Consider the following 26397-nt stretch of genomic DNA (forward strand, 5'->3'; position numbering starts at 1 on the left):
GTTCCTGAGATGGTATTAATCAAGGTGTTAACTTTCCTTATTGTGTGGGGAGTGGCGGGGGGAAGAGTGTTTAGACTGTCATTTTTGTCATTTGATACAGTTCAATCCTGTTTCTTGTGAGTTTATTTTTAAGACGAGGCAAAACAGGAGAAGAGAAAAGAGAGTGCAACAGATGTCTATTTTTCTAGTTCACCTGCTGGGAAACAACAAGCACAGCATATGTTCTTATTAGCCCTTCGGCACTTAGCATAACTTTTACCAGTATCAGGCTGCTTAAGGCATTATTCAGAGCTTTCTTTTTCATTACAGCAGTGTTACAAGGATGGGTTTATCTTAAGACCGACTTTTACTAGATAGAAAGCAAAAAAGAAACAGAAGTAGTACAATAGGGAAGTAAAAATCACCCTAGGGAAAGGGTGGCAGCAGGTTCCCATGCCGGGTGGTGGTCAGGATTCATTCAAACCTAATAGATGGGGGATGATTATCATCTGGCACCTTCTTCTCCTCAATTCAGGATGTCTTTCAGGATTACGCTCAGTGGTGTGATGGTACATTCCTTGGTCACAGCAATCGGTGTTGATAGCTGTGATGATGAAGTTCACTTCCTCTCCTTCAGTTTAGCTCCTTTAAACTATCCAGTCCACAATCAAGCTGCTAAATAATGTTCCTTTCCCACCCAGTTCTGGAGAAGCCATGTCTAGAAAGGGGTTACAACATCAGCTATCAAAATTAATATTATTTGTATTGTCATAGTCCCCAGGAGCCCTAGACATGGACCAAGACCCCATTGTGCAGACGCAGAACAAAAAATTTGCTAAAGAATGCAAAAGAATTTACGTTCTAAGTATAAGGCAAGAAACAACAGATGGATACAGACAGATTGGGAGTAGAAAACACCGGCAAGACAATATTTGTTAGCATGACAGGCTGTCTCTTGGCACATCAGCGACCTAACCGTTCTCAAATTTTTTTGGAGTCAACTGAAGAAAAATATTGAGGTGGATTTGCAGATGTTTATGGGGAGCTTCTTTCAAGCCTGCATGATAATAAGCTGGCATCATTCGCTGATTCGATGGGGAAGTCAACATCTTAATAGTGAGTGATAAGGTGTGGTTTGGCCATGAAAAGCCTTGCTAGTGAGGACAAATAGCTTGTGTTTGATGCAGTAGAGAAGAGGGAGCCAGTGCAGGGATGCAAGGATGGGGTGACATGGCCAAAGCGATGGGCTAGGAAAATGATCCTTGCACAAATATTCTGAATGGATATGAGCAGGCATGATTGCATTTGTCAAGGTCAGAGAGAATATTGCTGTACTAACTGAGCTGTGAGATGATGAGAGCCTGGACGAGAGTTTTAGCTGTGTGGCGGGATAAGAAAAGCTGTATCTTAGAGATGTTATTCAGAAAGAACCTGAAAACATTAGATTTATCCTGGATGTGAGGACCTAGAGAGTCTTCCAAGTGAAAGATGATGCCCAGGTTATATGGGCCTGCATGACAGGCAGGAGAGTGGTGTTGTCCACAGTAATCAAGAAAGGAGGTAGCAGGGAGGGCTTAGGGGGAAGATTGATCTGAATCTGATGGCTAATCATCCATGAGGAGATGTCAGAGAAACAGGCTGAGATTTTAGTTTTTTATGGGAGACAAGTCAGGAGTAGAGAGGTAGATCTGATGGTAGTTGAATTTGTGTTTTGTGAATGACATTATCTAAAGATAAGGTATAGAGAGAGAAGGGAAGGAGACCAAGGACAGAACCCTGTGGAATCCCCTCAGAAAGTGAGAGGGCAAGAGGAGGCTCCTTCGAAGAACATGCTTAATGGCAATTAAAGAGGTATGAGGAGAACAAGGAGAGGACAGGTTAATGGTAGCTAAATGGAAGACAGAATTTCAAGAGGAGGAGCATGGTCAGTGATGTTGAAGGTGGCTATCAGGTCACAGAGGATAAGAATGGAGTACTGGGTCTGAGCTTTGTCTATGAAGAGGTAAAGAGAGATTTTGGCAAGAGCAGTTTCAGTGGAGTGCAAGGGATGTGTGACGGATTGTACAAGCAGAACTCCAAACAGCGATGTAGACAACGTATTCAATGAGCCTAGAGATGGAAGGGAGATATGGTGGTAGCTGGAGAGGCAAGTGGGGTCCAGGGTGGTTATTTTTTAAGATAGGAGACACTAAAGCATGCTTGCATTATGAGGGGAAAGAGCAAGAGGAGAGTGAGCAGTTAAGGAGAGGAGTAAGTGAGGGTATGAGACTGGGTGTAAGGGAGATTAGAAGATGGAATGGGGTCACTGCAGCAAATAGAGGAATTAGAAGAAGACAGCAGATGAGAAATTTCTGCATGTGACAAGGAAGTAAGACAAGAAGGGGGAATGGTGGGTGTGCCAAGGGAGAAAGATCATGTGATATTTAGTCACTTTTCTCTTGGAAAAAATTTGTTTAGAGCCTATGCAAAGAAAAATGTGGAGGCAGGAAAGGAGGAGGATTTGAGGAGTGAATCAAAGATGGCCAAAAGGTGGCTGGGATTGAAGACATGGGATCCAATTAAGGTGGAGAAGAAGAGGTTTTTAGCTAGGAAGATGGCAGAGGTGAAGGAGGAGTGAACAAAATTATAATGGAATAAGTCAGCCTGGACATGGGACTTCTGCCAGATATGCTCCAACAGTGCACCACCTTCTCCTGTCATTTTACTGCCATTTTGATTTGTTGCCATAGCAATTTTGTGACCTTACCAGAATCCCTGCAAACCCCTAATCTGTTCTTTTAGTTTAAACATGTTTTGTTTGTACTAGTTTCTTTGGCTCCATCTTTCACTTATTTTATCAATAGTTTTATATAACAGGTCAACTGAACTTTCATCTGTTTTTAACAACTCAGTTGTGATGGGCTGGACCCCTTGGGAAGCCACCTGATGTGCTGAGATACCACTGAGTCTACCTGTTCTGACAGCATGGGCCCCCTTTAACATGTCTTGCTGAGCCAAGCTCTTAAAACCTCCCCTAACGCACACAGGCAGGACCACACCCAGCTGCAGATCAGCTCTGGGAATACTCAGTTTAAGGGACTTGCTCCAGCCCTCAGATGTCCACCTCCCTTGGAGTGCAGACCCAAAGATATATTATGAAATTCACTCCTCCCCCAATGTGGAGAGAAGTGTGCATGCTTCTTGCCTCCACAGTTAGAAATGAGAGAAACTGGGTTTAATAATAAACAAAACAAAGTTTATTAACTATGAAGGGCAGATTTTACGTGGTAAAAGGGGTAACAAACAGAACAAAGCAGATTACTAAACAAATGAAATCAAGCACGCAAACTAACCTAGTTTCACTAAAGAAATTGGTTACAAATAGTATTTCTCACCCTAGATATTGCAGGCAGGTTGCAAAGTTTCTGTGGTTCAGAGTTCCAGTTATATTGCTTTTCAGACTAGACCCCTGTTTCAGTCTGGATTCCCTGCTTGCCTTCCCTTCAGGTGGCTTTTGCAATCTTTCTTCTTGGGCAGACAGCCATGGAGAGGAGGAGTCCTGCTTGCCTTCCTCTTCACCCTTAAATAGGATTTACATAAGGTGGGGCTCCTTTGGTTCCCAAACTTGACCCCCTTGTAGTGGAAAGTTACAAGAAGTCCCAAATAATGTTTTAGTATCAGGTGACAAGACTACCTGACTATGTAGTATCACAGCATCCATGAGTCAGTGGCAGTATGAAGCGTCTACAGGAAGGCCAAGTCCATTTCACAGTCTATTGTCCCTGATGATGGGCCATCGATATGTCTGGCTTTTCCATTGTTCCACCTGAAGTATTGGCAGTGGACGTTGCCCAAAGTAGCATAGTTGAAATACAGATACATTGTCACTATTCCTAACTTTAGATACAGAAGTGATACAGGCATACAAATTGGATAATTGCATTCAGTAAATCATAACCTTTCCAATGATATCTCTCACGTGAGCCATCTTGCGTAAAATAGATCTGTTATGTCATATTCATGTCATAAGCATATTTTCATAAAGAATATAGAATGACACATCACACTCTGGTCACAGGCCCTTGCACGCCAGCAGCCTTTGAATGCTGTTTTATTTCTCGTCTCATTTCTATATATGTTCTTCTCCTATGGTTCTCCATGGGCATTGCCCTTCCTTGTGTGTGCCTGCCATGCTGCTCTTGATCAGCAAGTGGCTTGCAGCACTCACTCTTCTCCTTACTTATCCTCCAGTTCCTCCACTCACCTCCTCTTCTCTTTCCAGTCCTAGGATGATCTTATTCTTCAGTGTTTTTCTAAGCTGGTTGAGCCTATATTTGAGGCACTATCTTTTGAACTTTGTTTGCGGGTATACAGCCTTCATCCTACTATGTTATCTAGTGTGCTGTAGCAGCCTCTTAAAAGGAAATGAACAGTTAACAGGTGTATTAAAAGTTAATATACTTTCTTCTTGTGTCTTAAATTTGTCATTTAAGAAGATAAGGATGCCTTATGCAGCAGTGTGTTTTCCTAAGTTCTTTTAGTTTTGCCCGTGTTCTTTCACATCATCTCATCTCATCAGCTGAAGAGCTTCAAGGCAGGAACACACAGTGTAATGATAAATATATTTATCCTGCTATGGATCTTCTGTGTTGAACAATTTTAACTCATGGGGACAGATCTTCCTTGTTGGGTATATTTGAACCAGTAGCTTCTTTTCCAGTCTTTCTGCCTCCTCAGAATAGAGCAGATGTATCCTCTTCTGTACTTCGACAGAACTCCTGCAAGGAATCCTTTCTTAGTGAAATGAATTTCCCCTTGATTTTTTTTATGGCAGTTTTACTCTCTCTCCTGGAGTGATTATGGAGAAATTGAACTGAGTGGCCTGGTGAGGGGCTTTTATGTATCCATATCTGCAAGTAATGTTGCCTATCAGGCAGGAAACTCAGTCCCATCCTCGTGGATGATTATCTGACCTCAGATATTCATGCCTCTGTTACCTCCCATCTTGACGACAGCAGTGTGATATACCCAAGCATGAAGACTTCAGCATTTAGGAAACTCCAACTAGTACAGAATGCTGCAGCACATCTCCTCAGCTACATGGGTTAGTCTGAGCACACCAAATCCACCCCTCCCTCTGTGTACTGGCTCCCCATAGAATATAGAATCAAGTTTAAGGCCTTGGTCCTTATTTTCAAGACACTCAGTGGCCTGGAGCCAGGATATTTAAAAGGGCCTAAAGCTCTGGGATAAAGACTGTGGTTGATATTTCTGCTCCTCAGGTGCAATGGCATGTTGTGCTCCTCTGTGCAGCAGAAAGCTTTTTAAGGGTCTGGTTCCAGACTGTGGGACAAATTCTTTCAGGAAGTAAGAACCATCCCAAACCTCCCTATTTTTCACTCCAAGTGCAAGGTGCACTTCCTTGACTTGCCTTCAATAATATAAACACAGAGAAGTGTTTGACCTTTAAAAACCCCCCAATAAACAAAAAAAGTGTATGTGTGGGGGCGGGGATCTGTGCAGACTGGATTGGGAAGAACATTTGTGCCCTTGAATGAAGTTATATCTGCCCTTCTAAAAATTGCTAACATACAAACCTAGAAAATTCTTCCTCTGTGCCCCCAGCCTGCAAATCAGCCCTTGTCAGTACCTGTTAAAAAAGCAAAATACCCCCCGCCCCCAGCATACCTAGTGGAGAGGGTCCCTCCTCCTCCTGCGGAACCAGCATGAGCACCATCTGTGCTGCCACGTCTTGGTATTAGAGCTCCATAAACAGATCCTGAGGTTCCAGCAAGGCCTTGTGAATCTCTACACAAAACAATGACACTAGCTAAGTGATAGGTCTCAAAATATAATTGTAAATGGGGAAACATCATTTAGCGAGTGTGTTTCTAGTGGGGTCCTGCAGGAATCAGTCCTTGGTCTAATGTTAATTAACATTTTTATTAATGAACTGGAAGAAAACATAATCATCGCTGATAAAGTTTGCAGATAACACAAATTGGGGGAGTGGTAAATAAAGAAAAGGCTAGGTCACTGATACAGAGCAATTGGATTGCTTGGTAAACTGGGTGCAAGTGAACAATATATGTTTCAATGTGGCTAACTGTAAATATAAACCTCTTGAAACAAAAGAATGTAGGCCATTCTTCCAGGATGGGCAACTCTATCCTGGGAATCAATGACTCTGAAAAAGATTTAGCGTCATGGTGAACAGGAGCTCCTCATTCAATACTGTGGCCAAAAGTGCTAATGCAATCCTGGGATGCATAAACAAAGAAATCTTGAGTAGGAGTAGAGCGGTTAATTTGCCTCTGTATTTGGCGCTGGGGTGACTGTTGCTGGAATCCTGTATCCAATTCTGGTGTCCACAAGTCAAGAAGGGTATTGATAAATTGTAGAGGGTTTAGAGAAGAACCACAAGAATGAAGAAAGGATTGGAAAACATTCCTTAGAGTGAACCAGGGATCACCCAATGAAATTAATAGGCAGCAGGTTTAAAACAAACAAAAGGAAGTACTTTTTCACATGCTGCACAGTCAACCTATGGAACTTGTTGCCAGGGGATGCTGTGAAGGCCAAAAGTATAACTGGGTTTAAAAAAGAATTAGTTAAGTTCATGGAGGATATGGCTATCAACTAAAATGGTCAGGATGCAACTGCTTGCTCTGGGTGTCCCAAAGCCTCTGACTGCCAGATGCTGGGTGGGACTGGACGACAGTGGATGGATCTCTTAGTAATTGTCCTGTTTGTTCATTCCCTCTGAAGCATTTTGTCTTGGCCACTGTCAGAAGACAGGATACTGGGCTAGATGGACCATTGGTCTGGCCAGTCGTATATTCTTATGTTCTTAAAATCGGAAATGACGGACTAGGAAGGAGTACTGCAGAAAAGGATCTGGGGGTCATAGTGGATCACAAACTAAATATGAGTCCATGATATAGTATCGTTGCAAAAAATGAACATCATTTTGTGGAGTCTGAGCCATACATGAGACACAATTCTTCCACTCTACTCATCACTGATAAGGCCTCAGCTGGAGTACTGTGTCCCATTCTGGGCACCACACTTCAAAAAAGATGTGGTCAAATTGGAGAAAGTCCAGAGGACAGCAACAAAAATGATTTAAAGGTCTAGAAAACATTACTTGTGAGGAAAGATTAAAAAAATTGGGTTTGTTTAGTCTGGAGACGAGAAGACTGAGGGGGGGATGTAACAGTCTTCAAGACATAAAAGGTTGTTTTAAAGAGGAGGTTAATAAATTGTTCTTCTTATCCATTGAGTACAGGACAAGTAGTGGGCTTTAATTACAGGAAGGGAGATTTAGATTAGACCTTAGGAAAAGCTTCCGAACTGTAAGGGTAGTTAAGCACTGGAACAAATTATCTAGGGAGGTTGTGGAAACTCCATCTTAGATTTTAAAGAACAGGTTAGACAAACACCTGTCAGGGATGAGCTAGAAAATACTTGCCCCTATCCCAGTGCAGGGGACTGGGCTAGATGACCTATCCAAGTTGATTGCTGATAAAACATTGTGCAAAGGAGCTCCAATGTATGCAATGCTGTTTGTACATGTAACTGGCTTCCAGCAAACATGACCCCTGGTCAGTGGAGAAGGTAGACCAGATAGGTCATGTAAGCAGTAACAGGTGAGGTGGTAATGGAGGAAATACTTGCACTGTTGGGGCTTTTATGCCAGTGATCCTCATTTACACTAGTACTGTGCTGCACCAGTGGAGATTGGCACAGTGCAGGTCCACATAACAGTTAGCCTTCAGCCAGTCTAATTAAAAAGATACTGTGGTTGCTTGTGCCCTATTGGGAGCATTGTTGTACGTTGCAGGCATGATGCTGGAAGGGGAACGTGTTGGCACATTAAATTTCCTTAGTGTAAGTAAAGCCTTTGAGGAGGAGGGATGGAAGATATTGTTTTCCTTGTGGTGATGTGGCTTGTGCTGTAATTATTCTCTAAAACGGGACTAATCTATTGTCGGCAGAGGCAAAATAAACAATATTTCTTTTGACTTCTACAGAATAAAAAAAATTATTTTCTTCCATTGGACGTTTTTCAGGCTTTATATACAAAGTGTTCCCTCTATCCAAGAGGGCTGCAATCATGGAAGTTTGCGCACTCACGTGCATTCTCACTCTCTTCACAGTCATATCTAGACCTCTAATTAAGTCACTGCCTTGTCGGCCTGTGAATTACAGTGGGTTGTCAGATCTTTGTCCTTGGGCTTCAGCTTTCTCCAGACATGTAATAAGTTTTGTTTTTCTGTGTCAGGCTAGCAAAGCTTATTATGTGTTCCTGAGTCCTTTGACAACTAAAGGCTTAAACTAAACTTTCTTAATTCATGTTGATAGTGAAATGGTGTCAGAACATTTAGGAAATGTGACAGTAGATAGGGCTGTAGGTACTAAATACTAAATGTCTAATATTTGTTAATTGAGACACCCAGCAGTTGCTGGTGAGCAGCTTCACCCAGGTTGAATTAGTAATAAGTCTGTAGTTCTGTCTCTCTGGTTTAAAGTTGCCACCAGCCTTTTGAAGCTCAGCAGTTACCTGGGATTAAGACTGCAGATATTTTCCAAGCTATGTGGGATGATGAAATGCTGCTTCCTACCTGTGACAGGTAGAAAGACATGATGGTTTGATTAAGATTGGCTTGCTAGATGTGTTATGAATCCCAAAGAGTGGGTAAATGAACCTATTTTTTTATTTTGTTAAATTATAAACAGACCTTAGTAGTTTTTTTACTTTTTAAAAATAAAGTACAAGAATGTCAATTTAAATCAGGTTTGTTGCAATATTTTTCTAATGATAGTCCTTTAATAAAATTAAAATAATTTGAAAAATCCTTTTGCTCTTGTAAGAGTGATATGAATAGATCCAGCAAACCTAATTAAAGTCCACTTGAGAGAGGCAAGATGCAGCACTCTTCAAGGGTTTAGCCACCAATTAGGTCAAATAAGAGAGAATCATAGAATCTCAGGGTTGGAAGGGACCTCAGGAGGTCATCTAGTCCAACCCCCTGCTCAAAGCAGGACCAGTTCCCAACTAAATCATCCCAGCCAGAGTTTTGTCAAGCCTGACCTTTAAAAACCTCTAAGGAAGGAGATTCCACCACCTCTCTAGGTAACCCATTCCAGTGCTTCACTATCCTCCTAGTGAAAAAATTTTTCCTAATAGCCAACCTAAACCTCCCCCACTGCAACTTGAGACTATTACTCCTTGTTCTGTCATCTGGTACCACTGAGAACAGTCTAGATCCATCCTCTTTGGAACCCCCTTTCAGGTAGTTGAAAGCAGCTATCAAATCCCCCCTCATTCTTCTCTTCTGCAGACTAACTAATCCCAGTTCCCTCAGCCTCTCCTCATAAATCATGTGCTCCAGCCTCCTAATCATTTTTGTTGCCCTCCATTGGACTCTTTCCAATTTTTCCACACCCTTCTTGTAGTGTGGGGCCCAAAACTGGACACAATACTCTAGATGAGGCCTCATCAATGCCAAATAGAGGGGAATGATCATGTCCCTCGATCTGCTGGCAAAGCTCCTACTTATACAGCCCAAAATGCCGTTAGCCTTCTTGGCAACAAGGGCACACTGTTGACTCATATCCAGCTTCTCGTCCACTGTAACCCCTAGGTCCTTTTGTGCAGAACTCCTGCCTAGCAACTCAGTCCCTAGTCTGTAGCCGTTCATGGGATTCTTCCATCCTAAGTGCAAGACTCTGCACTTGTCCTTGTTGAACCTCATCAGATTTCTTTTGACCCAATCCTCTAATTTGTCTAGGTCCCTCTGTATCCTATCCCTACCCTCCAGCTTATCTACCTCTCCTCCCAGTTTAGTGTCATCTGCAAACCTGCTGAGGGTCCAATCCACTCCATCCTTCAGATCATTAATGAAGATATTGATCAAAACCAGCCCCAGGACCAACCCTTTGGGCACTCCACTTGATACCAGCTGCCAACTAGACATGGAGCCATTGATCACTACCTGTGGAGCCCAATGATCTAGCCAGATTTCTATCCACCTTATAGTCAATTCATCCAGCCCATACTTCTTTAACTTGCTGGAAAGAATGCTGTGGGAGACTGTATCAAAAGCTTTGCTAAAGTCAAGGAACAACACGTTCACTGCTTTCCCCTCATCCACAGAGCCAGTTATTTTGTCATAGAAGGCAGTTAGCTTAGTCAGGCATGACTTGCCCTTGTTGAATCCATGCTTACTGTTCCTGATCACTTTCCTCTCCTCTAAGTGCTTCAGAATTGATTCCTTGAGGACCTGCTCCATGATTTTTCTAGGGACTGAAGTGAGGCTGATTGGCCTGTTCTTTGCAGATTACTTATGAAAGGGATTCATATATGTACAGCATTATTTTGTGATGGAGACAAGTTGCAAAACAAACTTTTGATGACCATGAACTGATTATCAGTTTATTGATGATTTACCAAAAAAAAAAATTTTGGTGTGAAGCTTGTGGTGCAAAAAAATTCATCTGCAACAAAACCAGCTTTAAAGTACCACTCCACAGTTTATATAGGTATCCCAAGCAGGAATTGACTCATCAGGAAATGAATTCTCATGAGTTTAGCTTGTTTTCTGACAGATACACCAGCATGAAATAACTTCTGATGGTGTCAGTCCATTTCGGGTGGGTATCTTTTGTAGTAATGCGTTCATCTGTTAAAGTGCTGAAAATCATCCAAGGCCGCTTTGATATGGAGTCTTGAGCCCGACTCAAACCAGCTACTAAGAATTAGATCTCAAGAACTGGAGGTGGAGGAGAAAGAGGGCAAGGGGGTATCTGTGGCCTTTTTTTTTTTTTTCCTCCTGTTGGCTTGTTTAATCGTTTATGCACTCATTGCTGTGGTATCTGGGCATATAATGAAAATTAAATTCAACTAGATATGACATCTACAAAGGTTTAATATTAAAAACAATTTAAATACCTCTCTATAGTTTTCAACCAGCTGATGGTCTAAAATCAACAGAAGACTTCAACAAGATGTAACCTTGGTCCACATCCTAAAGGTTAACAAAGTCAAAGTTGGGTGGACTGCTGGAGACAGTAGGTTCTGCAGATGCTATCCCTGGGAACCCAAGTGTCCCTATCCAGGCATTTTCAGCAGAACCTCTCTATTCATCAATTTTATATGGCTAAAAAATACCTTTACATCAGTTAGGCACCCTAAAATGTAGTGGATAACGAACTCTGCTTAAGGACCTAGTCCAGCATGCACTAAACCAGTGGAAGGACTCCCATTAATTTCAGTAAGAGCTGTATTAGGTATTAAATGCATACTTTAAAAAAAAAAATCGGGGCTGACATGGAACTCTGGTTGAAAGACTGGTGGTGACACAGTTACATTGCCATGCTGGGTCAGAGTTCAGAATTTCATCTTAGTACCTGGATTGGCAGAAGCTGGGAATGCAGCAAACACAACAAGCTCCTCCTTTGGAAGGAAGCATTTCATGTTGCTTCCTCCTCCTGGCAGCTAAAGCCATCTTCAAGGGTGGGCTCATTGCCTTTGAAGAGAGCTGCATATTGCCTTTCTCAGAAGGACTGTGACTGCAGAATAGAGTCTTGGAGTGTGGGGAAAAGCGGGGGATCCTGGAGATTCATAAGGGCCCACCCTAAGGGGAAGAAAGAATTCTGGGATTCACAGGCTTATTTGGTATTTTCTTTGCATCTCTCGCTCTGCAAATGTGTTGAACTCGACCTTTGAGAAGTTGCTGATAAGCTGTTATCAGCCACGAGTTAAAATAACAAACCCTCCCACCTTACTCAGTTAGATAGAAACTCCCCAGGCCAAATTAATGTGTAGAAATGTTATACCAATCCAGGCACGACAGCCTGGCTGAGGACAAAGTTTACTCTGTGAAGAAATCAACCGCAACTGGTAGTTTTGCTGTCTATGCAGCCTGTCCCTGTATTGTAAGTATTTCTTTTTACATAGAATATTTTGTTTGGAACTTGGGTGTGGTATTGTGAATATGAAATTATGTTCGTAGTCTTGTTGGAAAGATAGAATTATTTAGGGATCTAAAACTGGACATGCGAGAAATCATGGCCCTGGTAGAAGTCAGAGGGATAAATACAGGAGAGGGAGAGGAATTATTTAACCTCAGCACCAATGTGGACACAAGAACAAATGGGTATAAACTGGCCACCAGGAAGTTTAGACTTGAAATCAGACGAAGGTTTTTAACCATCAGAGGAGTGAAGTTTTGGAATAGCCTTCCAAGGGAAGCAGTGGGGGCAAAAGATCTATCTGGCTTTAAGATTCTACTCGATAAGTTTATGGAGGAGATGGTATGATGGGATAATGGGATTTTGGTAAGTAATTGACCTTTAAATATTCAAGGTAAATAGGCCAAATCCCCTGAGATGGGATATTAGATGGATGGGATCTGAGTTACTATAGAAAATTCTTTCCTGGGTATCTGGCTGGTGAATCTTGCCCATATGCTCAGGGTTTAGCTGATTGCCATATTTGGGGTCGGGAAGGAATTTTCCTCCAGGGCAGATTGGAGAGGCCCTGGAGGTTTTTCGCCTTCCTCTGTAGCATGGGGCATGGTTGACTTGAGGGAGGCTTCTCTGCTCCTTGAAGTCTTTGAACCATGATTTAAGGACTTCAATAGCTCAGACATGGGTGAGGTTTTTCATAGGAGTGGGTGGGTGAGATTCTGTGGCCTGCGCTGTGCAGGAGGTCGGACTAGATGATCAGAATGGTCCCTTCTGACCTTAGTATCTATGAATCTATAAGTCATTGGTAGCAACTTATTGACTTCAGTAGAGCCAGGATTTCACCAAAGATTTGTCTCATGTGACTCTCTTGATTTCCCATTCCTTTAAGTCATGTTTTCAGGGGATGGTATTTTAACTCGGACAGTAATAACAGTTCTTAAGATATTTTATTAGGACAAGAAATGCTAGAGTGAAAGAATTTCTCTTAATTCCAAAAGGGAATTAAAAAAATGCAGTCAGTCAGCAAGCGTTTTGCATTGGCCTCTATAGAATGTGTTTTGGCTTTTTTGGTTCCAGTCTGTAGGGCTTGGAATTAACCCAAATGTTAGTTCGTGACATTGGTTACTATATATGCACATTATTAAGATATTTAATAAACATAAATTTGTTTACAAAGTGTATGCTTTTGTGCTTAACTGAATCATGTGAGTTGTTGAGTGCGCTTAACTCCCACTAGCTTGAATGGGCATTGGAGATTTTCAGCACCTTGCTGGAATGAGGTTTAAAAGAGGCATGTGTAAAGTAAAGGGTAAACCATAAAACAGAAGCATTGGTAGGCTAGGGTGCAGGTTTAACTGACATACCGGTATAAGTGATGAAGACCCTGATATATTCTCTCTTTTAGGGTGCCTGTGGCTCTTAACTAAGAGTCAGACCAGTTCTGGACTGACTGTTTAAAATCTGTTCTAGAAAAGCATTGATGTTTATGTAAAAAAAATTATAATGGCATGTTGCCACTTTCCAGAATTTATATCCTCCATTGTTTTTAAGAATATCTTTACGGTCTACTGCTCTTAATTTTCCATGTGCCTGGGCTGTCTTTTTAACTGTATTTAGCACTATATTGAAACTATCAGTCATTTGTTCCTTATTATTATAATGCTTTTATTTAATTTAACATTAATCTTACTTTTGTATTTTTGTTTCATCTCTGAGGGTTTATGTTTTGTGGAGCAGGAAAATAAAGCTTGATCTATATACTCCATTTTCCCTCTTGAGACACTTAAGGGTGTGGTGTACTGTAATCGCCTATTCTTTCCATTGATTAACAACTTTAATTTTTCATTGGGCCATTCAGATTCTTGACATTTTTAGATAAAAACCTACGTTGATATTTATATTTAAAATAATTTGTTACAGACCTTTCTAAAATTCCATCTAATCCAAATGAGTCCCTTAAAATATAGTAGTATACATTCTGAGTATTTTATTCTGATTCTAATTTTCATTTTCAAGAAACTCCATTTGCAAACTCCTCATTGCAGTTAATACAGTAACCCAAATTATAGTGATACCATCTCATAGCTTTTTATAATTCTTAAGTAAAATTCCTTCCAGCTAGAGTAGGTACACTACTGTAGGAAGTAAAATCTGGTTTATCTCAGGCCCTGTCTACACTGGCAAGCTTGTGCGCAGTAAAGCAGCTTTGAGCACTGTAACTCCTGAGGTGTACACACTGCAGTGTACAGAAACTGCGCAGAGCAGCGCTTTTCTTAAAAAACAAAACACTCCGACGAGAGGCGTAGAGATTTCTGCACCGGGGCTACAGCGCTGCGGTGCCAGTGTAGACACCGTGGTGATTACGGCGCTGTGATTGGCCTCCGGGAGGTGTCCCACAATGCCTGTTCTCACCTCTCTGGCCATTGGTTGGAGCTCTACTGCCCTGCCCTCAGGTGACCAACGGTCAGCCTCACCCCATACATTCCTTTGCAAATTTGGAAGTCCCCTTCCTGTTTGCTTGGTGATGCATGCAGTGATCTCAGCACATCTTTCTAGGAGACCATGCCTGCTCCATGCACCAGGCAATCCCCTGCTTGGAGCAATGCTGAGTGCTGAATCTCATCGATATTTGGGGAGAGGAGACTGTGTAGTCCCAGCTGCACTCCAGCCATCGGAATTGTGATATCTATGGACAGATTTCTAGATGTATGACAGAAAGGGGCCATGACTGGGACACATTGAAATGCAGGGTCAAAGTGAAGGAGCTGCGGAACACCTACCACAAGGCGCGAGAGGCAAACCGCCACTCCAGTGCTGCGCCCATGAGCTGCCGGCTCTACAAAGAGCTGGATGTGATACTCGGCGACCCCACCTCCACGGCGAAGGACCCTGCGGATACTTCATTGGCTTGCATGCCAGTCGAGAGTGGACCGAGCCAGGAGAAGGTAATCTTGAACAGGGAGGGGGACCCAGAGGCAGAGGATGACTCTGAGGCCAGAGATGCATGCAGTCAGGTTTTCTTTTCTACTCTGGAGCCTAGGAGTCACAGCAGTCAGAACTTGGCGAAGTGCAAAGAGGAGAGAAGGCCCCTGGTAAGTGGATCTGATTTTGGGAATTGCTGAAGCGAGTTGTTGGGGGCAGGAGGGTTGCAGAAAGCAGGCTTGTCTCCCACCTCATGCCTAGCCTGAGTGGTGGAATAGGCTGTTGATACGCTCCCTCACTTCATGGAAGTCTCCCTCAGATCTCCAGGAAACTCTCTTGGAGATACTGGGCAATCTGCTGCCACAGGGTCCTCGGCAGAGCTGCTTTGTTTCATGCCCCATTAACAGTAACTTTCCCATGCCACTTTGCCTTGACAGGTGAGTGGATCTCGCTTCACACAGGTGAGCTGCATAGGCGCTAGGGCGGAAGCCCCAGGCTTAGAGAAGACCCTCCCTTGATTCCCTGCTCACCCTCAGCAGCGAGAGATTGTCCATTATGATCCCCTCCGTGGAAAGTGTGGCGACAGAAATAATTATCAGGCCCACCCTACAGTGCTGGCTCTCTCCAGGTTCCCAAGAGCCCAGTGTACAGCAGGGTCTGGGAACAGTGATTTACCCTGCCCCTGCAGCTACTCACCATTTTGGAAGTCTTGTGGCTCATGTGTGCTTGCTTGGGGTCAGCCAGTTAATGACAGGTGTGCAAGTACTGGCTGCATTTTAAAACACTGAAACAGTGTTGTCTGTATTGCAAACAATACTGCTTCTGTGAAATGTTTTAGATGGATACTAAGGTCAGAAATTCATTCTGATCATATAGTCCGACCTCCTGCACAACGCAGGCCACAGAATCTCACCCACCCACTCCTACGAAAAACCTCACCTATGTCTGAGGTATTGAAGTCCTCAAAAGACTTCAAGGAGCAGAGAATCCTCCCTCAAGTGACCCGTGCCCCATGCCATAGAGGAAGGCGAAAAACCTCCAGGGTCTCTTCCAATTTGCCCTGGAGGAAAATTCCTTCCTGACCCCAAATATGGCAATCAGCTAAACCCTGAGCATATGGGCAAGATTCACCAGCCAGATACTACAGAAAATTCTTTCCCGGGTAACTCGGGTCCCATCCATCTAATATCCCATCTCAGGGGATTCGGCCTATTTACCCTGAATATTTAAGGATCATGTGATTTTGGTAATTTATTGATCTTATCATACCATCTCCTCCATAAACTTATTGAGTAGAATCTTAAAGCCAGATAGATCTTTTGCCCCCACTGCTTCCCTTGGAAGGCTATTCCAAAACTTCACTCCTCTGATGGTTAGAAACCTTCGTCTAATTTCAAGTCTAAACTTCCTGGTGGCCAGTTTATACCCATTTGTTCTTGTGTCCACATTGGTACTGAGCTTAAATAATTCCTCTCCCTCTCCTGTATTTATCCCTCTGATATATTTATAGAGAGCAATCATATCTCCCCTCAACCTTCTTTTAGGCTAAACAAGCCAAGCTCCTTGAGTCTCCTTTCATAAGACAAGTTTTCCATTCCTCGGGTCATCCTAGTAGCCCTTCTCTTTACCTGCTCCAGTTTGAATTCATCCTTTTTAAACATGGGAGACCAGAACTGCACACAGTATTCCAGGTGAGGTCTCACTAGTGCCTTGTATAACGGTACTAAAACCTCCTTATCCCTACTGGAAATACCTCTCCTTATGCATCCCAAAACCGCATTAGCTTTTTTCACAGCCGTATCACGTTGGCAGCTCATAGTCATCCTATGATCAACCAATACTCCAGTATTGCAAGAACCAATGTTGCATTTAAACTTCATAGAAATGACCTTGGGAGCACAGCCTCTCTCTTTATCGGCGGCAGAATGGCTGCGCAGAATTAGAAAGCATCCAAGAAGAACTAAAGAGGACTTTATGAGTGAGGTTATGATGCACTCCGCTGCCGAGAAAGAATTGAAGGAGAGGCGAGACAGTGAGAAGAGGGACCTAAAGGAGAATGCGGCTCACCAGAAAGAAGCCACGGAGCGGCTCTTAACAGTTATGGAGTGCCAAGCAGACACACTCCAGGTGATACTAGCTCATCAAACCGAGCAACTCCGCGCCCACCCTCCCCTGCAGCCTCTGTTACAAAACTCTTTCCCATGCACCCCTCCACACACCGCCAACACACTGTTATCAACCTCCTGGCTCCACTCTCTACCTGCAGCATTCCACTGCTCCCTCCTCACAGTCCAGCAGTGGGGACTCCCAGTACCCACTGCACTCAACACCCATCCCTCTGCAGTTTGGCCCTGCTGAAGTACAGCACCCACTGCATTATACTCCAAAGGAGAAGGTTGGGTATGATCCCTGGACATCCACAAATCTGTAGCCGTCCTGGGACCCCTCCTCCTCTTGAGACCTCCCTTCCTCCATCCCCCTCCGTGCTGTTGATTTTTTTTTTTTGTTTGTTTGACTCTCTCTGGTTGTTGTCTTTCAATAAAAGAACTGTGTTGGTTTGAAAGCAATCTTTATTCTATTAAGTGAAAGCAAAAAGAGCACTGCAAAGCAACATACAATTATGTTAAGGTCCCTTCTTGCATCATGTGCAGCCATCACCTCCTAGCATTACAAGCACTGCAATCCTGAGCATAGCAACAAATATTAGTGGCTTTCAGTTTCAAATTGCTGACTAAAAGCATCTCTGAACCTTATGGCCCCACACTGTGCCCCTCTAATAGCCCTGGTCTCTGGCTGTTCAAACTCAGCCTCCAGGCACTGAGCCTCTGCGGTCCAGCCCTGAATGAAGCTTTCACCCTTCCCTTCACAAATATTATGGAGTGCACAGCAGGCGGCTATAAGCATAGGAATATTGTCATCAGCCATGTCCAGCTTCCCATACAGGCATCGCTAGCGGGCTTTTAAATGGCCAAATGCACACTCCATAGTCATTCTGCACTTGCTCAGCCTGTTGAACCGCTCCTTGCTGCTGTCAGGTTGCCCTGTGTATGGCTTCATAAGCCACGGCATTAAGGGATAGATGGGGTTCCCAGGGTCACAATGGGCATTTTGACTTCCCCTATGGTGATCTTCTGGTCAGGGAAGAAAGTCCCTGCTTGCAGCTTCTTGAACAGGCTTGTGCTCCAAAAGATAAGCATTATGCATCTTTCCGGACCAGCCTGCGTTAATGTCTGTGAAACGCCCATGGTGATGCACAAGCGCCTGGAGAACCATTGAGAAATACCCCTTGCGATTAATGTACTCTGTGGCTAGGTGGTCTGGTGCCAGAATTGGAATGTGCATGCCATCGTTTTCCTCTCTGCAGTTTGGGAAGCCCATTTGTGCAAAGCCATCCACAAGTCACGCATGTTGCCCAGAGTCGCTGTCTTTTGGAGCAGGATGCAATTAATGGCCCTGCACACTTCCATCAACACGACTCCAGCGGTCGACTTTCCCACTCCAAACTGGTTAGTGACTGATCGGTAGCAGTCCTGAGTAGCCAGCTTCCACAGTGCAATTGCCATGTGTTTCTCGAGCGGCAGGGTAGCTTTCATTCTCGTGTCCTTGCACTCCAGGGCTGGGGCAAGCTCATCACACGGTCCCATGAATGTGGCTTTCCTCATGTGAAAGTTCTGCAGCCAATCCTCATCATCCTAGATATGCATCACGATATGATCCCACCACTCAGTGCTTGTTTCCCAAGCCTAAAAGCAGCATTCCACTGTGGTCAGCACCTCCGTGAATGCCACAAGCAATCTTTTGTGTCGTAGCTAGTATGTGTGGCGAGATCGATGTTGCAATCCTCTTGCCTCTGTAGTTTAAGGAGTAACTCCACTGCCACTAGTGACGTGTTGGTCAGTGCAAGCAGCATACTGGTCAACAGGTCGGGATCCATTCCTGCAGCCTGAAAGGGGCAGGGCGTGCCATACAGAAACCATTGAAAGATGGCGCCAAATGCAGATGGAATCACAGGGATTGCTGAGATCTGAAGCAATGCATCACGGGGCATTGGGACAGGACCCAGGATGCCCCATGACCCCTTCCGCCTTCCCACAAGTCTTTACGGCAAAAGAGGAAAGAGGTGCTCTGTGCGATAGCTGCCCAGAGTGCGCCGCTCCGAATAGCGCCACAAGTGTGAACATGCTATTGCACAGGCAGCTGTCAGTGTGAACACACAACAGTGGTTTTCCTTTGGCGCTCTCTGAGTGGTGCTGTAACTGCCGGTGCTGTAACTTTGCAAGTGTAGACGTGCCCTCAGTAATGCTGCTTCTGACTTTCTACGAGTATGTTTTTTTTTTTTTTTTTAAACCAGTAGTCTGAGACAAAGATCATAATGACCTCTGTGGTTGATGATCTCCTTTGAGTGGCAAATTGTCCACATTTTCAAGGAGCTCACATACTATTGTCTCGTTAACTTGTGCTTCCCTCATCTGCTTCTTGTATCCACTCTTTGTCACTCATTTTATATTTGTGTGAATTAAAACAGATATAGTTATTTGGGTGCAAGTCTGTGTGCGATCATTCAATTTAAGTCAGTTTATTGCTGACTGCAGCCAATTTTATTCCAAAACAGGAGTATCCAAACACAGCCTTGGACCAAAATAATTACATTTTAATCATACCTTTTGTTATGCCAGGCATGTGTGGGACCATGAATCTTGAAAGGTGTGTTTGTGAAGATGTTGCTCATCGCAGCAGTGGAATTATGCCAAGAGGTTTTGCATCTGTTCTGGCAGGGTCTGGTGCCACTTTGAATTGGTGTACCCTTGTCTGTGGTGAGCTTGCTTCTGATAATGAGCTTGGAGAGGTTGGAGTGGGGGTTGTTTGAAAGCCAGAAGAGGAGATTCAGGAAAGATTTCTTTCAGGATGTGGTCCCCATCGAATATGGGTGTAATTGTTGGATGATACCCCGTATGGGGTCCAGTGTGAGGTGGTAGGTGACAAGTAGAGGTGTGTTGTTGGAGGGGGTTTATTTCTGTGTTGAATCAAGTTCTCTTGCAGTATTTCGGTGGCTTATGCGATCTACTTCTCTGGTTGAGAGTAGCAGCCGTGTTAGTCTGTATCTGCAAAAAGAAAAGGAGTACTTGTGGCACCTTAGAGACTAACAAATTTTATTATGCTCAAATAAATTTTAGTCTCTAAGGTGTCACAAGTACTCCTTTTCTTTCTCTGGTTGAGTGTCCTTATTTAATGAAGGTGATTTTAAGTTTTATTAAGATATTTATCCTGGACTTTCTCCTTGGATTATGTTCTGTAGTATTTGAGTACCTGGCTGTAGTGAACAGATTTCTTGGTGTGTTAGGGGTGGATACTGGATTCATGGGGGTAGGTCTGGTGATCGTTGGATTTCTTGTATATAGTTGTCTGTAGGGCTCCATTGTTGAAGCTGATCATGGTGTCCTGGAAGTTAATGCTAGTGTGGGGGTGTTCTAAAGAGGATGTAGTGGATGCCTGGGGTTGTTGAAGTTGTGGTGGAAATCTGTGAGGGAGTTTAAATCCTGTGTCCAGAGAATGAAAATATCATTGATATATCTCAGGCATATAATTGATTTGTGGTGCATTTGTCCAGAAATTCTTCAAGGTGGCCCATGAAGAAGTTGGCATATTGGGGAGCCATCCTGGTACCCATGGCTGTTCCCATGGTTTGGACAAAGTGTTCGTCACTGAATGTAAAATGATAAAGGACGCAATGGATGAGTTTGACGATGTATTTGGGTTGGATTCCTGAGTGTTGTCCATTATCTTGTAAATACTGTATTTGAGACTCCACTGCTATGATGATCAAAACACCTTTCAAGATCTATGGGCCCTTGTAGCGGGGCAGTCACCCTGCTCCGGTTTGGAAGAGGTTAAAAACAGCCCTGGGAAAGGACTGCCCCGGGGAGCCAATCACGAGCAGGCTTGAGGCAGCCAATCAGGGCCCAGCAGGGCCAGTAGAAGAACGGCTCCTGGGGAAAAGGAAGTGAGTCTTGCTCCAGCAGTGGAGCAAGAAGGGCCTAGCTGCCTGGCAGAGACAGGAGTACCTTGGACAGAGCAGTACTGGGAAAGGGCAGGCTGAGCTGGGGAGCTCTGGCCTGGCCACCTCCTAGGCAGAGGCCTTGCAGTAAAGGCCTGAGGAGATCCTAGGGCTGCAGGGAGGCAGCCAGGCCAAGAAAAGGCAGCAGGTCAAACCCCCTTGCCAGTGATAGGTGGCCATTTCAGACTGCAGTTTGCCCTTGAGAGAAGGGGCTAGATGACAACTGGAAGTAGCCACTGAGGCAAGTTGGATATAAGTAGGTTGGGGTTCCCCTGGGAGGGGAGACCCAGAGTGTGGGGGCACTGCTGTGGGGCAGCACCCAAAGGTAAGGGGCACCAGGGTCGGGGAGGGACATGGGACCAGAGGTGGTGGAGACAACAGGGCATGTAAGCAAGGGCAAGAAATCAGCTAGAGGAGGGTGCTCCTGAGCTGGATGAGCTAATTCTCGGACTGACCAGCAGGAGGTACCACGCCAGTGAGTCAGCGCTCTGCTACAGTTCTACATATCCCTATCACAACAAGTGGTATACCTCATCCAGTGCATTGAATGACCCAATAACAAATATGTCTGGGTGAAACTAGACAATCACTATGCTCTTGAATGAACTCACACAGAAAAATGATAAAGAACAAAAACACCTCATCACCTGTGGTTGAATGCTTTTCACAAAGCGATCACGCTAAATCTGACCTCTGTCCTTAAGCTGAAAGGAAACCTGCACCAAATATTAAAAAGACAAGCCTGGAAGCTTAAATTCATAACATTGCTAGATACTAAAAATCATGGACTGAACAGAGACACTGTATTTGTGGTTTATTACAACAATCTATAACCCGCTTAACTTCACCCCACCATGCCTGGAGAGGTGTTAATGGACCACTTTACCTTGAATGGTCCCTTGAAATTTGTGCTAACTACTTATGCTAAATAAGCTGTTCCACCTTTGTTTAGCTATGACAATCTGAATACATTTCCCACACTGAAATAAGAAGCTCTTTGTAGCTCAAAAGCTTGTCTCTTTCACCAACAGAAGTTGGTCCATTAAAAGATATTACTCACCTGCTTGTGTCTTTAATATCTGGGGACCAACATGGCTACAACTACGCTTTATACAATAGATGTAGAGATACATTTTGTACTGTTCTGTCATGAATGCAATGAAGATAGAATCAGTCAGTTCTTGGATGAGTGTGTTGAGGGTAGTATTGTTGAAAAGTATTTGTCAGGGTTTCCTCCACACTCTGAACTCTGGGGTACAGATGTGGGGACCCGCATGAAAGCCCCCTAAGCTTATTTCTACTAGTTTAGGTTAAAAACTTCCCCAAGGCACAAATCCTTTGTCCTTGGACGGTGCGCTGCCACCACCAAGTGATTTAGACAAAGAATCAGGGAAAGGACCACTTGGAATTCCTATTTCCCCCAAAATATCCCCTCAAGCCCTACACCACCTTCCTGGGAAGGCTTGAGAATAATATACCAACCAAATAGATAAACCAGATTCTTAAACAGAACTTTATTAGAAAGGGAAAAAAAAGTAAAAAAGCACTTCTGTAAAATCAGGATGGAAGGTAACTTTACAGGGTAATCAGATTCAAAACACAGAGGATTCCCCTCTAGGCAAAACCTTAAAGTTACAAAAAACAGGGATAAATCTCCCTCTTAGCACAGGGAAAATTCACAAGCTAAAACAAAACCTAATCTAACGCACCTTGCCTTATTTACTTACACTTTTTGCAATATTGAGACTCACTTTAGGATGGTTTATAGGAGAAGGAGTTTTCTGACCTGATGCTTCTCTGCTTCCCAAGAGAACACACAAAAAAAAGCCTTCCCCCACCCCCGATTTGAAAGTATCTTCTTTCCCCATTGGTCCTTTTGGTCAGGTGCCAACCAGGTTATTTGAGTTTCTTCACCCCTTATAGGTAAGGAGGAATTCTAGGCTACCCTTAGCTTTATGGTTATGACAGTATTAGAGAAAGTATTATTGTACATTAGTGCAATGCTGGCACAGGACTTGAAAATTGAGTGTCAGTTGAGGTCTTGAGGTGATGTAAATTTGGGGGCATTAGGTCAAGCCGTTCCTGAGATACAGTACTCTCCAAAGTGACCTGGTTTTGTTTAGTTTTGTTTTTAAATCGCTTTCTTATGTTGCTTTTTTCTGTGTCAGATATTAAGTTTCTCTTTAATTTATGGTTTCCTTGCTTCTTACTGTTTGCTATGTCCTGAGGGGAGAGATTTAAACAACTTTAAGTTGACAAGGGAATTAAGAAATTGCTTTTCTTATTATATATTTTTAATTTTCCATTTTCATAATTAGTGAAGATCAAAAAATTGTAATGAATAAATTATTTCTATTGTCTGCAAGTGAATGGAGACGTTCATAGTTCACAATTATATGGTGAACAATTTCTTCAAATAAAACTTGATCTGTAGCTTGTTTATGAACAGTTCATTGTGAGTATTCAGTATTTATAATTTGAACTGGTTTCAGAGTGGTAGCCTTGTTAGTCTGTATCAGGAAAAAAACCGAGTCCTTGTGGCACCTTAGAGACTAACAAATTTATTTGGGCACAAGCTTTCGTGGGCTAAAACCCACTTCATCGGATGCATGCAGTGGAAAATACAGTAGGAAGATACGTATACATAGAGAACATGGAAAAAATGGGTGTTGCCATACCAACTGTAACGAGACCAATTAATTAAGGTGGGCTATTATTAGCAGGAGAAGAAAAACCTTTTGTAGTGATAATCAGGATGGCCCATTTCTAACAGTTGACAAGAAGGTGTGAGTAACAGTAGGGGGAAAAATTAGCATGGGGAAATAGTTTTTACTTTGTGTAATGACCCATCCACTCCCAGTCTTTATTCAATCCTAATTTAATGGTGTCCAGTTTGCAAATTAATTCCAATTCTGCAGTTTCTCGTTGGAGTCTGGTTTTTTGAAGTTTTTTTTGTTGGAGAATTGCGACTCGTTACAGTTGAAAAAATGGGTGTTGCCGTACCATGTTCTGTGTGTGTGTGTATCTATCTTTCTTCCTACTGTATTTTCCACTGCATGCATCCGGTGAAGTGGGTTTTAGCCCATGAAAGCTTATGCCCAAATAAATTTGTTAGTCTCTAAGATGCCAAAAGTACTCCTCGTTTTGTTTTTTTTAATAATTTGAACTGTTTTATATAAATACAGCTCACGTTGGGTGTTTCTGTTCTCAGTCTTAGCGGAATGTAACACTTAGAACCAGGATTCTAGTGTGAATGTTCACAGTTGCAAATTCACAGTTCACATTCTCTGAATATTTTGCAATATTCATTTTAAAGCTGCCTGTTTCAGAAAACATTCCTGTCAGTGTATTAACTTTGTAGAATAGTCACAGAAAGCTAACACACGAAGGGATGGGGGAATGGAAATTGCTCTGCAAGTAAAATTTTTGCTTCTGACTGAACAGATTTCAGTCTCTCCCAAGTCATAAGTAACGGTGTTTGTTCTGGTTTTATATTTTCTCTTAAAATAACAATGTTGTTACAAACCTCCTAATACCTTATGATTTGTTATATAAAGTCTTTTTATGTTAGAAAGATTTAAAGTCCTATAAAGTCAATTTCAGTGTAAATCCAAGTATTCAAACTTGAAGTAGGTTTAGTACGATATATTTTCACTTTCAAAATATGTAAACGTGCCTGTGATCTGATTCTCCAATGACTTGACATGCTGTGGGAGTAGTTTAACTTGAATGGGACTGTGCACAATGCATAAAGTTAAGCAGATCCTCATGTCTTTGCAGGATAAGGGCCATAGGCACTTGTCTTTTAGAAATAAAGTCTCTGACCATAGCAACAAAATTGTGCTAGTCACTGAGTCCCATCTTCTATATCCAGTGCAGAGATTTTGGTAATTAAAGCTGTTCTGAAAGAAGGCTTTTTTTCCTTTTATAACATAATTTTATTTTTACACAAACAAAAATATCATTTCCCCACATGTACGTGTGTGTGTGTGTGGGTCTACTGTGAAGAGGTCTTTGTCTGATGTGTGTTTGTAGCAGTAAGAAGAACAGTCCATTTTGAGATGATTGTATCCAAAATTTATTATGTTCTGAAACTGTCATGCCTTAACTGCATCAGCCAGATGAGCCATTGGCTTGGACGAACTTTGACTTTTTTTCTGGGAACTAGTGCTATCTGTAGATAATGGGAACATGATAGTTTTCTACAAGTGTTTGAAAGGTGTAAACACAAAGGAAGGAGACTAATAGTTTAGGGTTGTACACTGGGATATAACCAGGTGCGATAGAATATAATTAAGAAAGAGAAAATTTAGTAATGAATGAATGGAAAAATGTTATTTCTAAAATCCATTTGATGTGGAATATTCTTTCAAGGAAAGTGCTCCATTACCTAGGACACGTATTCATATATTCCAAGGCCAGAAGGGATCATTGCGAGTCTGAGCTCTGGTATAATCCACGCCATAGGACTTCTCCCCCACCCCCAAAAAAAAAATTCCTAGAGCATGTCTTTTGGAAAAGCATCCAATCTTGATTTAAAAATTGTTAGTGATAGAGAATCTACCATGACCATTGGTAAATTGTGCCTGTGGTTAATTACTTTTACCATCAACATCAATTTATCTTATTTCCAGCCTGAACTTGTCTGGCTTCAATTTCCAGCCATTAGATCATGTTATACCTTTGTCTGCTAGATTGAAGAGCCCATAGTAAATATTTGTTCCCTGTGTAGGTACTTAGACTATAATCAAGTCACTCCTAAACCTTTGCTTTACATTATTAGTGCTATTGTACAAGGCACTGGTAAGACCTTGTTTGGCAACCAGAATTGTAAATAGTATTCCAATGTTCTAGAAAGATTAATTTAAACTGGAACAGGTGCAGAGAAGAGAGAGTAGGATGATGAGGGGAACGAAGGGCTCATTTTATGGGAAGAGGCTGGACGAGCTTGTTTAATCTAGGAAAAAGAAGGTTGAGAGGAGGTATAATTGCTCTCTCTAAATATATCAGGGAGTAAATACCAGGGATGGTGAAGAGCTATTTAAGCTAAAAGACAATGTTGGCACAAGAAAAAATGGACATAAACTGGCAATGAACGAATTCAGACTGGAAGTCAGAAAAAGGTGTCTAACAATCAGATTTGTGCGGTTCTGGGTCAGCCTCCCAATAGGAGTTATGTAGGCAAAGAACTTAATTAGTTTTCAGAGAGCTAGACAAATTTGAGTGGGATTGTATGATGGGATGGCTTGTGATGGCAGGGCTCAGAAGCAGTGTTCCCTTTAATTTTTCTCACATGTGTGAAATGAATTTTATGTGCACAATATAAAGGTTGTGTGCCACATCCCCTCCATATTGATGCACATAACAAAATTCATGTAAAAGGATGGGGCTGAGGGGTTCGCAGTATGGGAGGGGGCTCAGGGCTGGGGCAGAGGGTTGTGGTGCGGGGGGTGAGAGCTCTGGCTGGTGGTGGGGCCAGGAATGAGGGG

The 26397-nt window shown here is 42.8% G+C and overlaps 1 protein-coding gene across 4 annotated transcripts in view; it reads left to right on the forward strand.

Annotated features, from left to right (window-relative positions):
• Positions 1-26397, forward strand: part of MAP3K13 (mitogen-activated protein kinase kinase kinase 13) — a 140188-nt gene that overhangs the window by 15931 nt on the left and 97860 nt on the right. Inside the window, exon 3 of one of the 4 annotated variants that reach the window (XM_043492736.1) lies at positions 11808-11898. The exons of 2 other annotated variants lie outside the window; for them this stretch is intronic. The gene's annotated coding sequence lies outside the window, so the exon portion shown is untranslated. Of the gene's footprint in view, positions 1-11807; positions 11899-16956; positions 16981-26397 lie in introns of those variants that run through there. One more of the 4 variants, XM_043492737.1, reaches the window with a different exon arrangement.

The sequence above is a fragment of the Dermochelys coriacea genome, chromosome 9 (assembly GCF_009764565.3).
Source record: "Dermochelys coriacea isolate rDerCor1 chromosome 9, rDerCor1.pri.v4, whole genome shotgun sequence".
Classification (NCBI taxonomy): domain Eukaryota; kingdom Metazoa; phylum Chordata; order Testudines; family Dermochelyidae; genus Dermochelys; species Dermochelys coriacea.